Source organism: Saccopteryx leptura, chromosome 4 (assembly GCF_036850995.1).
Source record: "Saccopteryx leptura isolate mSacLep1 chromosome 4, mSacLep1_pri_phased_curated, whole genome shotgun sequence".
NCBI classification, from domain to species: Eukaryota; Metazoa; Chordata; class Mammalia; order Chiroptera; family Emballonuridae; genus Saccopteryx; species Saccopteryx leptura.
In genome coordinates, this window is record NC_089506.1 from 69421976 (window position 1) to 69437698 (window position 15723).

Genomic DNA, 15723 nt, shown 5'->3' on the forward strand with positions numbered 1-15723 from the left:
TTCACTTATGTTGTATTAACAAACACTTTCATGGTGCTCTACAGTTTACAATACTCTACCCAGCTAGCACCATTTATTTCTCAGAAGAACCCTGCAGGTGGAGGGGATCAGATTTACTTTAGAGAAAAAGGATATGAGCCCCGAGGAATTTAAGTGACCTACCAGAGGCCATGTGACCAGTGAAGGTTGCAGTGACAACTAAAGCCTAGGTGTCTGAACTAAATTTCATTCTCTTTTCACCTCGTCGTCACTTCATTGTATGGAATGGAAGGTCTGCATGGACAGAATATTTAAATAAACAAACAAATAAAACCTCAAGTTGCTACAGTGAACTGGAAGTTGCAGATATTTCTTCATGATCCTGATTTTAATTCTTTTGGATAAATACCCAGAAGTGGGATTGGTGGAGGATATGGTAATTCTATTTTAAATTCTTTCCCACAGTGGCTGCACCATTTTACATTCCTGCCACCCGTTTCCAAGGGCTCCAGTTCTTCCGCACCCTTATTAACACAGGTTAGTTATCCTCTGTTTGTATAGCTACCATCCTAATAAGGGGATATCTCATTGTGCTTTTCATTTGCATTTCTCTGATAAGTGATGTTGAAAATCTTTTTGTATGCTTCTTGGACATTTGTATATCTTCTTTGGGGAAATGTCTACTTAAGTTTTTTGCTCATTTTTCAGTCAGGTTATTTGGGGTTTTTTTGCTGTTGAGTTCTAGGAGTTCCTTAAATATTTTGGATTAACCCCTTATCAGATACATATTTGCACTGCCATGTCCATTGTAGCATTATTCACAATAGCCAGGAGGGGGAAACAACCTAAATATCCATTAATAGTTCAATGGATAAAGAAAATGTCACACCCCCACACACTGGAATATTATTTAGTTATTTAGAAAAAGAAGAAAATCCTGTCATACGCTGCAATGTGAATGAACCTAGCTGACACGGGGGAATGAAATAAACCAGGTGCAGAACAAATACTACGTTATTCTATCTAATGATGTATCTTAAATTGTCAGATTTATTGAAGAAGAAAGTAGAATGGTGATTGCCAGGGTGGGGGTCTGGGGCATGGGGTGTTGCTGTGTAATGGGTATAAAGTTTCAGTCATGCAAATGAAAAAGTTTTAGAGACATGCTATACAACATTGTGCTTATAGTTAACAATATTATACACTTAAAACTTGTTAAGAATAGATCTTGTTTTTTTTTTTCTTTTACCATAATTTTAAAAATTAAAAATAAACAAGATGAAGGACAAGATAGGAGCACTAAAATATGAAATTTATTCAACACATTAGTTGACTGCTTCTGAATAAAAATCCACTGCAGATGACAATTAAGGACCAGTCTTTGTTCCACTGATAGGCAGTTGGGGCAGTGACACAGGGAAGCCACCTGCTGAGAACTGGGCCTAAAAGTGACCAGAAGTAGGATACATGCAATTAACCCTTAACCCCTCCCATTGATTACCAGGGGCAGATTTGGCCGGTTTTCTTCATGTTCATCTCTATACGCTGTCAGAAAGTAGTGGCTCTAAAATTCTTCTTTTTCATTTATTTATTTTTATTTTCTAAATTGATTTGAGAAAAAAAGGAAGAGAAAAAGAGACATAAAGAGAGAGGGAGAAAGAGAGAAAGACGGAGAGAGAAACATCGATTTGTTGTTCCCCTTATTTATGCATTCACTGGTTGACTCTTGTATGTGCCCTGACCCAGAGATCGAACCCACAACCTTGGTGTGGATGATTCTCTCACCAATTGAGCTACCTGGTCTGAGCCTCATCTCCCTTTTTGTGGGGTGGGTATGTATGGATGTTCGAGTATGAGGTAAACTCTTTTTCTGTTTTGGGTAACAGTCAAGGAGGTCTCCCGTTTATAAGAGCAAACTTGGTTACATTTTCAGCTACAAAGGACTGGTTCTATTAGGAAATACAGATGGACAGTACTTGCAGTCTGGAGAAGTGTGGAAAGTCTGATGGAGAAGGTGTGGACCTGGCCAATGGAAAGCATTTCGGTGGGTCTAATGATTTTGGGAAAATCTCTGCAAGGCTGGAACATTTTGCCACACGTAAGTGGTTATTTCCTTAGACTCTTCTACATTCACTGAGAGCTCTGTGTAGCCCATCGGCGAGCAGAAGTAAAAAACAGAATCAATATTGGTTTGTCAGGGAAGATATACTTCAATGTAGGTTTTTCAAATGGATTGCATGTAACAAAACCTGCATTTCTTTTTTATTTCAAATGCAATCTGCCTCATTCTGGTTCATTTAATTCTTGGAAACATAGTTTAATATGTTCAGAAAGCCCTTTGAGCCTTTTGAGGGAGTACTGTGAAGGCTTTCACCACCGCCCCCCTCCTGCAGAAGCAGGAAATCAAGTTCTGCCAAATGCAAATGAGCTCAGACTCCAAAAGGCAAAGTTTCAAAATGCAGAATGCAGCAGGATTTCAGACAGCATGCTCTGCACAAATAATATTTGGGGGTGTAAGAAACTATAGAAGGCCATGGTAATGTAATTAAAACTTGTATTTTCAGAAACACTAATACGTGCAGGTTTACATCAGAAAGTTAGAATGTTTTTCTTCCTTTTCATGGGGGTTTCAAAACCTCGGCATTCGGCAGGACCCCCTTTCCTACACTGGTCTGTGTTCTGCTTTGGAACGGAACTGCCTCTCTTGGATACATCTGTCATAGTTGTTCTAAAATAATGCTGATTGCCTGAAAGAGAGCTTTGGCTTTGCTGAAAGAAAATAGAAGCTGGTCCATTAAAAGCTGCTTCCACCCTTCAAAGGGTTAATGGAGTCAGTTTCAAAGGAGTTAGGCAACCACTGAAATAGGATAATAAATGTGACACTCTCAGACTATCAGTAGCAAATATTTGAGCTTATCAAATAACGGAGGAAGTAGTTTAGTTACAAATAAACCAATCTCTCATAAAACAAGTTTTCACACAGGGTCATTTCATTGAGCTGGAGACAGCTAGAGGCCACTCATAGGCAGAACTCCCACTCTGTGTACACTGCTAACAGGCCCTCATGATTAATGGACAGCCAGGGGGAGGCTGCGTCCTGCAGCTCTGCTGAGAGATGGAGCTGGGCTGCATATCAGCAGCACAGCCATAAACAGCATCTCAGGATTATTGTGAGGAAGTGACTCATCCTCTAGGAACATTGCTGGATTTGTGCTTGCTCTCTCTCACCACCCGCCTTCTTTCTCTCACTCACTCTCCCCTTTTTTCCCTGTATAGCAGAGACCATCGTGTCCTAGAAACTATAGTAGATGTCACTGCTTGGCACTTGCTGTGCAAAGAGAGGACAAGTATGTGGGCGTGAGGGGGAGGTGGCATGCTACTCTTAAAGTCACAGTGACTATGCTGGCTGGGGGCTCTGCTGAGGCTGTTTTCTCCCTCCAGCCTTTGAAAATAGTTTGTTGAAGGCACCTCCTTTGGATTCCAGAAAAAGCACAAACACTCTGCTAGGGTAGAAAAAAAATTAGAGCTCCTTGTTTCAAAGTAAAATTCTCATTGAGATTAAGAAAAAATAAATGTCCTGGCATGATTTGAAGCATTTAGCAAATAAAAAGAAAAGGATAGAAAGCTGAGAAATCTTTGGTATGTGAATGCCATCTCTAATGAAACAAATATGCATATGATATTTCTGTATATTATATGATAGAAAGTTTGTTTTACCTCCCAAGAGATTATGAAATAAAACATGTAGGTTATACAAAATACAGAAATAGAAATATAAAGCTAAAAAGTTCAACCATGATGCATATCACTATTTGAAGGCAACCATTATGAACACTTTAGTATATTTTTTCCCGTCTTCTTCTAATATCTTTAAAAATAGATTGTTGAGACCTTAACCATATGTACAATTTTGTTCCTTACTATTTTCAACCAACATTTTAATAAATATAGCTATGGTTCCATCATGTTTTTCAATATTTTTTCACATCTAATTTTATAGCTGCAAAATACTTATTTTGCAATTTTAATTAATACAGGTCATTTTGGGATTAGGTATATGTACTTGCTAAAAGAAATATTTAACTGCTGTATTTTTGAGACATATTGCTGTATGCTATTATTCTCATGATTAACTCATTACATTTTATATTTAAAATAAATATTCTGGCAATTGAATTTCCCACAAACCTAGAAGAGACTCAGTCTTGATCCTTAGCCTTATAATGTACTTAACCCTACTAATGCCCTTTCTAAATGCATGAGCCCTTACTGACTAACCACCTTTGGATGTCAAGATGAATTAAAAAGTGAAGGTATAACATTTCCATTTGCCCACTTCCCCCCCCACTCCCTATAGTACCTGCATTAGATGCATTCTGTTTATGTGAGACATCTGGAACTACTTTGGATGACCATTATCTTTTCTGAGTTCAGGAACTGGACACATTTTCTCTCAATCAGACCCGGAGCCATTATACATCCTAAACAGTAACTCCACTGTGTCTCACAAACAATGCTGCTGCCTTTCTCTCATTTAACCCAGAATAAAAGTTATATTGTGAGTGTTTGCATAGAAATATGGCACTGACTTGACTTTAAAACGTAAAAGCTGCCTTCATATAAAGTAGGTTCTTTTCCTGTTCTCAGAACAATGACCACAAAGGGTTAAAACGCTGTGGTAGCCCATTTTGTGGGGGTGGGAGCCTGTGACTACTCTTCTGGCCCCTAAAGCATAGGGTTCCTCCAAATTTACTTTAATTTTGATCCCTGTGAGACTTATGTTAAAGGACAGAAAATGGGTCCCTTTTAGAAGGAAAATCCAAGCTTACTTAAGTTTTTTCTTGCCCTGTAATAGATATAATTTAGAATGTATTTGTAGTTTTGAAAGCTTGTGCTCTTTGCAGAATTCAAACTGAATCTTAATAGGATCCTGTGTACTTCTTTGCTTAGTCAGAACTTACTAAGAAAGCGAACCCCAAATACTGAGGCATACTCTGCTTACAAAGTACTGAATTCTAGCTTTGTGAGTCTCCTAGAGGTATTCTGTTAGTTTAATAGCAGCTCAAAGTTATATGGAAGTCTGCAAGATAAAGAAACCAACAATTTGGACTACAAATTTGAAGAAATATTAATACTTCTTTACCTTTTTACTTCAAATCATTTGTGGTAGAAAAGAAATATATGTTGAGTAACCACTGTATGAAGGTGGAAGTAAACAAACATTTATTGAGTACATACTATATGTTAAGCTTTATATGCACTTAAATACTTAATTTAAATATTACAACAATAATTATTTTGACGTAGGTATTATTATTATTTTTTATTTATTCATTTTAGAGAGGAGAGAGACAGAGAGAGAGAGAAGGGGGGAGGAGCTGGAAGCATCAACTCCCATATGTGCCTTGACCAGGCAAGCCCAGGGTTTCGAACTGGCGACCTGAGCATTTCCAGGTCGACGCTTTATCCACTGCGCCACCACAGGTCAGGCGACGTAGGTATTATTAATCTTAATTTTATCAATAAACTAACCAAACATGTGTACTTTGTAAAGCCTGTAATGTTGACTGTCTCAAATTTTATCAATAACAAAAGAAAAATATTCACTTTTTAATAGAAAAAGGTGATTCTTATACATATTATGCAATATTGAAACTAAATAGAAAATGAAATTCAATCAAAGGGAAAATTCTTAAAGAAATTCTAAAGGCAAACTTATCTAAAGATACAATATTGTTTTCTTCTTCTGAAAATTCAAAATTTAAAATTTTCAGTTTCCAAGAACTATATGAAAGCATTCTATTGTGGAGGGAGCAAAGAAGTCCAAGAAGAAGTGAGGACAGAGTTTTAGTACCACAATCGGAGGTTCCCATCAACCTTCTTATTTTCTTCCAACTAATGAATGATCACTCACTTCCCAGTTTCCCAAATTCCTGTTCTTACTCTGTATAGGTCATGTGGCCCAATTCTATTTCTGCATGGTCAAACCCCACTTCCGTTATTGGAGCAGAGGACCTAAGGACCCAGGAAGTGTAGTACAAACAAGTAATACTTGGGGACAAGAGAAGAATGCAGGGAAAGTCACAACAGCAGGCACTTTCGCTGTGTCGGAGGCCTTGCCTGCGACTCTCACAGAATGGTGAACTGTAGGTGACCAGATGTTTTTATTTCTAGTAGAGAAGCATGAGATTCGGAGAAGCTTAAAAATTTGCCAGTGATAACAGCTAGGAAGTGCTAGAATCATTGTTTAAACTCACTTGTCTGATTCTCAAACTTTTGCTTTTTATAGTTGATCATATTGTTCTTTCACAGTTATGCTGAATTTTTGAGTACTCCCATTTATTAAAAAGTTGAGAGGCAGATAATGGCAAGAAAAAGACTAAAAATACCTGAATGTATTATGTCTAAGAGTTAACCGGGAGGAGGATGCTATTCTCTAGGTCCTGAGAATGAGCTGACATAGACATTTTTCTCTTTTGGGTTTATGAGAGATGAGTCAGAGGTCTTGACCACCACTCCCTCACATCCTTTTGATCTCTGCGATTCTATGTTCTGTGTTGACTACCTCTTCTAGCTAAATCTTCCATAAAGCATAACTAACACGGTTACTTGAAAGAATAATAGTGCTTGATAACTAATAATATACAATTCTGCATGTAATCTTCTTTCTCCTAACGTTCTTGAGAGTTGCCTTAAAATTAGCGGAGGGTATAATAGGAAGAGTCAGCTGGCCACTACAGCATTGCGTGGTCTCATTGGTTTGATGCTGTTGCCTTTCTCAATTCTCAGTATATCCTGAGATGACCTGATGGAAAACACATGTTGCTCTAAATGACTGGTGACACTCTCTAGTGTTGTCTGGAGTTAGTAATAATTATATATTATTTCCTATCAGGTTTTCATATGTTATACTTTATACTTGATATAAATTATCCTGCAAATAAAACACCTATAATAATTGAGTACTGGTGCTTTTCAGAATTAATATTGAACAATTAAGCTTGCCTACAGCCCTTGAGTTTGTCTACTTTAGTATATATATGTGTTTTTTATTATAAGAATAAAATTTTTGCAAACATTAAACGAGTTCATTTCAAACACTTCTTTTGCCTGGTTTCAAGACTGAGTCATAGCCTATCACTTCAGATGGGATGGACAGGGGCATGACCTGCAACAAAATGATGGGCTTGAAAAGCAGCAAGTTCTGTAGAGCAGTGGTCCCCAACCCCCGGGCCGTGGACCAGTACTGGTCCGTGGGCCGTTTGGTACCAGTCCGCAGAGAAAAATAAATAACTTACATTATTTCCATTTTATTTATATTTAAGTCTGAATGATGTTTTATTTTTTAAAAATGACCAGATTCCCTCTGTTACATCCATCTGAGACTCACTCTTGACGCTTGTCTCGGTCACATGATACATTTATCCGTCCCACCCTAAAGGCCGGTCTGTGAAAATATTTTCTGACATTAAACTGGTCCGTGGCCCAAAAAAGGTTGGGGACCACTGCTGTAGAGAGCAAGGCTGGGAATTGCTAACTTTCATGAGGATACCCTAATTCCTTCTACAGAACCGCTCCCTGAAGCATGCACATTCACTAGTCTTAACATTTCAACAGCACCAGGAAGACCTCATCATGGGCTCTTCCAAATTTGTAGAGAAAATATCTATGCTTACTGTTAAGGCTTAGCTTAGAGGCTGGCATTTGGAAGGAGTGAAAAAATGCAAAGGGAAAAAGCCATCTTTTTCATTCCAGGGGATTGCTGGAAGAGAAGAAGAAACAGTAGCTTTTGAAAATATATTTCCCAGTATTTTGATTTTAGAAAGCATCCCAATCACACTGTTGAAAATGCACTGTTCAGTATCGCAGTTAATAAGTAAGAGCTGAACCGGTTCTTCTCCCACCTCATATGGTATAATAAGAACAATGCAAAGAAAGAGTAAACATACCCGAAAAGTTAGCACAGTATGCTCACCTAGCATTCATAGATGGAGTTATTTTGAATTTGGAGAGCTTAGATTCTCTGTGGGAGTCCTTCAGATTGGAGTTTGTAGGGACTGATGGACTTGAGAAATACCTTGGGGTTCACTCTTTAACCCTATCCAGAGAAACCTGATCGGATTAGGACACCAAGCGAATTCCTGAACTGTTTTATTTATGTAGTTCATTGCCAAAATGTGAACCTCACCCGGTCCATTCAATGAATTCCTGAACCTGTTGGCAGACCAGGGGTGCCCACGGGCTAGAATGAGTGGCTCTCATCCCTGACTGGACATTACAACTGCTGGTGAGCTTTGAAAGCCACCTAAGCTCAAGTCAAAACTGAGACCAATTAAACCAGCATCTCCAGGTGGTGAGGCACTGGCACCAGTACCTAAAAAAATCTTCCCAGGTAACTTGAATTTTTAGCCAGGGCCAAGAATGACTTAGTTGGCTGCAAATTATTCTTATCCAACAGCAGCAAGCAATTTTTTTTTATTCACTAGCCTCATGCCTGAGTCAGCTTTATTTTATTTGTTATAACTCAGAAGATAACAATATCTTAATCACAGAATAATATTTTCTTTAAAGAAGGAGATATTGTCCATTCATTTAATGTTAAAGAAGTCAAACTGTGACAAGAGCACAAGTTAAGGCAAAAGTGATGCTGCTTTTAGTTCACGTGCATGCTCTGGTAATTGTAAGGTAAGAATAAAACAGCTTCTCAGCCTTGGCATTATTGACATGTTGGGCTGGAAAATTCTGTTTTTTTTTCTTTTTTGAGGGGAGGGGGGAGGAATGTTGTCTTGTGCATTGTAAGATGTTTAGTATGATTTCTGACTTTTACACACTACACACCAGGAGCACCTCCCCTCCTTCCCAGTTGTTACAAACAAAAATGTCTCCAGACAATAGAACAACATCACAGGGATCCAGACATTTGTTTAAAAGAGGGAGAGGTAGGAAAAGACGAAAGTTGGCAAACACTAATCCTGGGGGTTTATCCATTACAGTCAAAACCGCTGTCAAGATAAGTAAAATTTCTAGTCTAGCCATCCTTGACAGCTACTTCCTCCTGAGACCCTTTTCTCTTTCATTGTGACAGTCACCGGTTTTAAGGAATGCAACTGTAATTCAAGAAAGTGAGGTGTCAGATTGGGGGTTGTTTAGAATTCCAGGTATGGTCTGGGAAGAAGAGTTTAAGATGGAGTGGAATTAACAACAGCATTGGGTTTTCATAATTTCATATGCTTCCTTTTTCTCTTCCTTTAACTCACCCTCTTTTTAGATGACAAGGATGTGCATAATTAAAGCCAACAGAAGTTTAAGCTGATTCTGCAGCCGCTACAAAACCTGTTTCACCATTAGTGATTTTTCCATTCAAGAAGATAAACTGGTTAAGCTTAATTTACGTGAAATGCATCTGAAAGATGATAGGAATCTTGTGATTAAAAAAAAAGTATATGAGTATGTTAAATATGAAGCCAACACTTTTTTCAATACAGATATGACTTCGATCTCGGAATATTAAAATTCCAAACTGAAAATACAGTGGGGCAGTCTTTTGAAAAATATTCTGTAGAGTAGCTGCCATGTAATACCACATGAAAACATAGATGGGTGAAGGGATGCTTTAACAGGTCAACTGGTGGGGCAAATTCGGTTCAAGCAAGATCTAAATGCATCCCCATTTATATGCTCCAGGATTCTCATGATTAATTGTAAAGCTGCTCTCTATTTTGGGGACATATGGGATGTCCTGCACTGGTTAAAAAAACTCAGGTAAGTTTTGTAGCTACGTGCAAATAAGCTATGTACAAATTAGTGTATAATTTGGTTTTGCCTATACCAAAGCTTTAGGAAAAAACAAACTACATTTTTTTTTGAGTAGCCTGAATAAATCTCTAGAATTCTAGCAGTATATCTAATAGGAAAGCCCAGAGAACTGCCATACTCCATACTTTGACACAGAATGTATATTTATTTTCTGGGTCCTGACCTACCTTTCTTCTTCCTTTTCTTCCTTTAAACCACATCAGGACACTTCAGTTTTCCCTCCAGGTAAGCCCACCTCCTTTCAGCTCCGTCCAGGAGACGCGCATCCTCCCCAGGCTCAACAATTTTGAAACAATTGGTTTACTTGGCATTCTCACAGTGTTAGGCAAAGAATGGCCAAAGATTTCTTTTTTTTTTTTTTAAAGACACCCTTCTTTCCTCCACTGCCCCCAACCCATAGGGGTCCGTAGTTTAGGTATGTGTGTCTTTGGTTGTTTTGTAACTTCTAAATTTAGTATGTTGACATTTAAACATATTTGAAAGTTATTTTTTATAATTAGACATTTCTTACTTTATAGATTTGTCACTTACTGCTATTCAAAAGCATTGAGTGAGCGTCCCTTTGTAATATTAGGTCTAGAGCTTCACCATAAAGCCATAAAATTGTTGAGTAAAATAAAGCAATAACTGACCAAAGAAATCTATCCTGCTATACTTTTTATCATATCTCTAAAATTAAATTCTACATATTTAATCTTAGAAGGATATTTGGATCCGATCCCTGTATCATTTACTTTTCTCTTTTTTCTTTAGTAAAACTTTAAATGGAAAATGAGTAAAAAAAAAAAAAAAAATGAATACGTCTTAACGTTCTTTGGGCTTTCCACCCACAAAGTTTGCCAAACTCTCAGTTAAAAGCAGTTTATCTCATACGGGAGGGAGAAACTCCAAATGCTGAGCATTCAAAGCTAATTGACTAATCAGATAAACCTTAGTAAGACTATGGACATTCCAGGAACACATCTGGAAACTATCTCAATTACTAAACTCTAAAATACTGAAATGTTCGGGCGTGCTCCCTCTTGGGTTTCTGCTGATTCACATTTTCATTCATGCTAACACGTTTCTTATGTCTACCCTCACATGGCAAATGCCTCCTCCTTTTCAGCCCATCGTGACTCTTGAGTTGTTGGTCACTGCATGAAGGTTTACAGTAATGAGTTCTGTAGGAGCACAGAGCAGCTTGGAGGTAGAAATGAGGAGAGGCTGCCATGGCATGCGCTTGGGGCTTCATGCCGGCCCTGCCACGTGACGGTTCAGCTGGGCCCTGGCAAGGTCTGTCACTGCAGATTAAGGACTTGCAGTGTTGTTTGCAAAGAGTGAAATCTGTTATTGTTAAACCTGTAATTATAAAGGGATTTCTGAAAATAAAATTGTCTGGTTTTCCTCTTCATCTTCATCTTCTTCCCTTTTTCCTTCCTCTCCCTTCTTAAAGAGAGAGGCGGTATAGACGGTAGGTAAGAACTTGGACTTTGGAGCCAAAGCTGCCTGACTTGAAGCTCACTCTACCACTTACCAGCTGTTTAATCGTAAGCAAACTATTTAACTTGTTTGTGACTGAGTTTATTCATCTGTAAAACCTCTCTCTCAGAAGGTTGTTGTAAGGATTAAATGATATATACTTATTATAGACATAAATATAGATAGAGCACTCTTATAGCAATATATAGCACCTACTAAGTACTCACTGAAAAAAAAGAAGGGTTTCTATTGTATATCAGGTAGATCTCTGACATGTGGGATATTCTGTGTATATGGACAACACAATCCTGTCCCCTCCCTTTATATCACCCAAGTTCAAGTCCTGTTCAAGATTGATGAGCACTTCTGATTCCTGGTCTCCCCAGAAAGAAAATATGATAGGTCCCAAATATCCTGGGGATCTCCACAAACCTGAGTCCCTGTAACCATGAGGGCACAGTCCTTTTTCCATCTGGAGTTTTGGGGATCCACTCTGTTTGGGATGGTTCTTAGCAAAAAGAACTATGACTTGAAGAGACCCCTCAAAAAGTGCCTGCTTGATTATTGAATAAGTGTGCTAGGACTGCCACACACACACACACACACACACACAGCAAGAGACGAGGTGGTTTAAACAGCAGAAATGTGTTTTCTCACAGTTGTGGAGACTGGAAGTCTAAGACTGGGTGCTGGCGAGGCTGGTTTCTCCTGAGGTTCCCTCTGGCTTGCAGATGGCCATCTGCTGTGTCCTCATGGGGCCTCTTCCTCTGTGTATTTGCATTCCTGGTGACTCTTCCTCTTCTTATAACAATGACAGTCTTATAGGATGAGGGCTCCACCGTTACGACTTCTTTAAACCTTAATGACTTCCTAAAGGTCCTACCTCTAAAAACAATTACATTGGAAATGAGGTTTTCAGACTATGGATTTTTTGGGGGGGAGAAGGTCACAGTTCAGTCAACAACATTTATCTTAGATAACTTGTGAGGTTCCTGTCGTGGCAACTGGTGAAGAGCAGGTTTGTCTGACCTCTAATTAAGCCTTAACCTTAGTCTTTTGATGAGTATTGTAACAGGAGGTTATGCGGCAGTGGAAAAAAATTCTTCTCTTCTTTTCAGGCTACTCATTAAAGAGTCTTGATAGCATGGAAGACTTCTAATAACTACATCATCAAGTTGTTGCTGAAACCATAGCTGTCCAGTATAGGGCATTAATTGGATATTGTTTAAATATCTAGTTGATTAAATTAGTGATTAAAATGATGTCTGTAGGCCCTGGCCTGGTAACTCAGCATTGTCCTAACATGCTGAAGTTGTGGGTTCAATCCCAGGTGAAAGCACATAAAAGAATCAACCAATAATAGCATGAATAGATGGAGCAATGAATCAATGTTTCTCCTCTCTCTCTGTCTCTGTTGCTCTCCTTTCCACTCTCTCTAAAAATCAATCAATCAAGTAAAGGAATTATGTCTGTATATTTCATATTCATTAATATTATTGATTTGCACAGATTTAAAATGTTTATGTGTGTTAGTTCTTGATACCATAAATGTTTGGATTCAAGCTGCAGAGTAAACTTAAACTTCATTGCATGAAGGTACATCTTTGGTGCTCAAAGGGCAGTGCATTATAAACTCAGTATCTGGCATTGTTGGTTTTCTTGGCTTTGTGTATGTTAAGCCTGGTGTTTTATTAATACAGTATAAAAATAAAAGGTACAGTCTTTTCCCAGGCTTTTTTTGTCTTGTTGATTTAAAACTCTTCTTATAATTTTTCATTTATTTGACAATAAAAACCTCCTATATGCCATTATTGTGTTGGGAAGGATGTCTACTATCCAGGTCATTATGCTAAAATTAGGAGGCTTTTCTTTGAATAGGATAAAACCTCATTTAAGCAACAAATAAGAAAAGACAAATGTCATTAATGATAGGTAAAAAGTTATACAAAAAGGGACCAAATGAGTAAATTATAAATTTTTTTTTAATCCCCGATCAAGCATCTGAGTACTGACTAAACCATTAAGACTGACAAGTAACGCTCCCATATTTTTCAAAACATCTCTACCTCACAAATTAACTGGCCATCCAGGGAGCACATAAGGCTTAAAAAATCCAGAATGACCTTGTTAATCTTCCCAATGTAGAAAACTAGAACTTTGTTGAGGGGATTTACTCTGCTCTATACCTTGTAATTCTGTGGCTGCTGCATGAGTGGGCCAGGAAGGAGGCTAATGTAGCTTAGCAATAACAGATACATCAGCTCCAGTATCTAAAAGTCCTTTAAATTTATGCTCATGTATTGTTAGTTCCATTTCAGGGCATTCCTGACCTATTTTTTTTTAAATCCAATTGGCAAAATCAGAGGAGCCAAATCACCAATTTGCTTGGGGCCCCTTTTGCAGGATGTGGCCTGAGAAGCAGAATTAGCATCCTTATACTACTTTTCTAACTGCCTGAAATAGCTGTGAGACACATTCTTTTTTTTTTTTTTTTTTTTGATTAATTTTAATGGGGTGACATTGATAAAATTGTCTTTCGTCAACTTCTGACTGGTTTTCTTTGTGCCCCTCTCCTCCCTCAATCCCCTCCCTCTCCTCCCCCAACCCTGTAACCCCAACACTGTTGTCCATGTCTCTGAGTCTCATTTTTATGTCCCACCTATGTATGGAATCATATAGTTCTTAGTTTTTTCTGATTTACTTATTTCGCTCAGTATAATGTTATCAAGGTCCATCCATGTTGTTGTAAAAGATCCTATGTTATCATTTCTTATGGCTGAGTAGTCTTCCATAGTATATATATACCAAAGCTTTTTAATCCACTCGTCCTCTGATGGACACTTGGGCTGTTTCCAGATCTTTGCTATTGTGAACAATGCTGCCATAAACATGGGGGTGCATTTCTTCTTTTCAAATAGTGCTATGGTGTTCTTGGGGTATATTCCTAACAGTGGTATAGCTGGGTCAAAAGGCAGTTCAATTTTTACTTTCTTGAGGAATCTCCATACTCTTTTCCACAATGGCTGCATCAGTCTGCATTCCCACCAGCAGTGCAGGAGGGTTCCCTTTTCTCCACATTCTCGCCAACACTTATTTTGTGTTGTTTTATTGATGAGCGCCATTCTAACTGGTGTGGAGTGATATCTCATTGTGGCTTTAATTTGCATTTCTCTAATAATTAATGATGTTGAGCATTTTTTCATATGCCTATTGGCCATCTGTATGTCCTCTTTGGAGAAGTGTCTATTCATTTCTTTTTCCCATTTTTTGATTGAATTGTTTGTCTTCCTGGTATTAAGTTTCACAAGTTCTTTATAAATTTTGGTTATTAATCCCTTATCAGACACATTGTCAAATATGTTCTCCCATTGTGTAGTTTGTCTTTTTATTCTGTCCTTATTGTCTTTAGCTGTGCAGAAGCTTTTTAGTTTGATAAAGTCCCATTTGTTTATCCTGTCTTTTATTTCACTTGCCTGTGGAGACAAATCGGCAAATACATTGCTGCGAGAGATGTCAGAGAGCTTACTGCCTATGTTTTCTTCTAAGATGCTTATGGTTTCACGGCTTACATTTAAGTCTTTTATCCATTTTGAGTTTATTTTTGAGAATGGTGTAAGTTGGTGGTCTAGTTTCATTTTTTTGCAGGTAGCTGTCCAATTTTCCTAACACAATTTGTTGAAGAGGCTGTCTTTACTCCAATGTATGCTCTCACCCCCTTTGTCAAATATCAATTGTCCATAAAAGTGTGGGTTTATTTCTGGGTTCTCAGTTCTGTTCCATTGATCTATATGCTTGTTTTTATGCCAGTACCAGGCTGTTTGAGTACAATGGCCTTATAATATAACTTGATATCTGGAAGTGTGATACCTCCCACTTTATTCTTCCTTTTCAAGATTGCTGAGGTTATTTGTGTTCTCTTTTGGTTCCATATAAATGTTTGAAATATGTGTTCTATATCTTTGAAGTATGTCATTGGTATTTTAATAGGTATTGCATTGAATTTATAAATTGCTTTGGGTAATATAGACATTTAAAAAATTTTTTTTTATTTTATTTATTCATTTTAGAGAGGAGAGGGAGAGACAGAGAGAGAAAGAGAGAGAGGAGAGACAGAGAGAGAGAGGAGGGGGGGAGGAGCTGGAAGCATCAACTCCCATATGTGCCTTGACCCGGCAAGCCCAGGGTTTTGAACCGGCGACCTCAGCATTTCCAGGTCGACGCTTTATCCACTGTGCCACCACAGGTCAGGCACAATATAGACATTTTAATGATGTTTATTCTTCCTAACCATGAGCATGGTGTATGCTTCCACTTGTTTGTATCTTCCTCGATTTCTTTTATCAGTATTTTGTAATTTTCCGAGTACAAGTCTTTAGTGTCCTTGGTTAAATTTACTCCTAGGTACTTTATTTTTTTGGTTGCAATGGTAAAGGGGATTGATTCCTTAATTTCTCTTTCTGACAGTTC

General features: G+C 38.0%; 1 pseudogene; it reads left to right on the forward strand.

Moving 5' to 3' along the window:
• The first annotated feature begins 12838 nt into the window (after positions 1-12838).
• Positions 12839-12958, forward strand: LOC136404697 (small nucleolar RNA SNORA8; annotated as a pseudogene).
• The last annotated feature ends 2765 nt before the right edge of the window (positions 12959-15723 follow it).